This window comes from Acanthisitta chloris, unplaced genomic scaffold, assembly GCF_000695815.1.
Source record: "Acanthisitta chloris isolate BGI_N310 unplaced genomic scaffold, ASM69581v1 scaffold1124, whole genome shotgun sequence".
In the NCBI taxonomy this organism is placed as follows: Eukaryota; Metazoa; Chordata; class Aves; order Passeriformes; family Acanthisittidae; genus Acanthisitta; species Acanthisitta chloris.
The window spans coordinates 1-1,229 of NW_008669616.1; the positions used below are offsets into that span (position 1 = coordinate 1).

At 38.1% G+C, this 1,229-nt stretch overlaps 1 non-coding gene across 1 annotated transcript; it reads right to left on the reverse strand.

Annotated features, from left to right (window-relative positions):
• Nucleotides 1-967: 967 nt before the first annotated feature.
• TRNAT-AGU lies at nt 968-1,041 on the reverse strand. The gene has a single exon. It is a non-coding gene; the product is annotated as a tRNA-Thr (tRNA).
• Nucleotides 1,042-1,229: the final 188 nt, after the last annotated feature.

A 1,229-nucleotide genomic window follows, 5' to 3' on the forward strand; every position in this document is an offset into this window, starting at 1 on the left:
AAGCCCCAAAAATCACATTTAATGGGGAGGAATTTACCACAAGATAATTCCAAACCACAAAAATACCTAAAAAGTCCAAAAAATGACCCAAAATATCCCAAAATATCCCAAAATATCCCAAAATGCCCCAAAATATCAAAAAATGCCCCAAAAATAACACCCCAAGAATGGGTAAAATGCCCCAAAGAGGGAAAAAAATCCTGAATTAGCTCAAAAATGGGTTAAAAATGCCCAAAAATGGGGGAAAATTCCCCAAAAATCACATTTAATGGGGGTGAATTTACCTCAAGGTAATTCCAAACCACAAAAATACCCTAAAAAATCCAAAAAATTACCCAAAATACCCCAAAATATCCCAAAATAACATCCCAAGAATGGGAAAAATGCCCCAAAGAGGGAAAAAAATCCTGAATTAGCTCAAAAATGGGTTAAAAATGCCCAAAAATGGGTGAAAAAGCCTCAAAAATCGCATTTAATAGGGGGGAATTTACCTCAAGGTAATTCCAAACCACAAAAATACCCTAAAAAATCCAAAAAATTACCCAAAATACCCCAAAATATCCCAAAATAACATCCCAAGAATGGGAAAAATGCCCCAAAGAGGGAAAAAAAATCTGAATTAGCTCAAAAATGGGTTAAAAATGCCCAAAAATGGGGGAAAATTCCCCAAAAATCACATTTAATGGGGGTGAATTTACCTCAAGGTAATTCCAAACCCAAAAAAACCCCCAAAATACCCAAAAAATGATATTTTTCCCCAAAATTTTGGGGTTCCCCCCCCAGGCATCGCTGGGATTCGAACCAGGATCTCCTGTTTACTAGAGAAAAATGGGAATTTTTCGCCAAAAAATGAGGTTTTTCCCCAAAAATGAGGTCAATCCTCAATAATTTGATTTTTTACTAATTTCTGAGGCGTGTCCCAAAATTCCCCATTTTTTCCCCAAAATTTTGGGGTCTCCCCCCCCACAGGCACCGCTGGGATTCGAACCCAGGATCTCCTGTTTACTAGACAGGCGCTTTAACCAACTAAGCCACGGCGCCTGTCGCTCTGCGCATGCGCAGAATTGGTGTTAAACCTCTCAATTTTGGGGAAAAAACTCCAATTTTTAGGATTTTCGGTTGGATTTGGGGTGGGGGAAAAAAAAAGGAGAGAATGAGATATTTGGGGGTGAAAATCCTAATTTTTGGGGGATAAATTCCAATTTTTGGGGGAATAAATGTCAATTTTT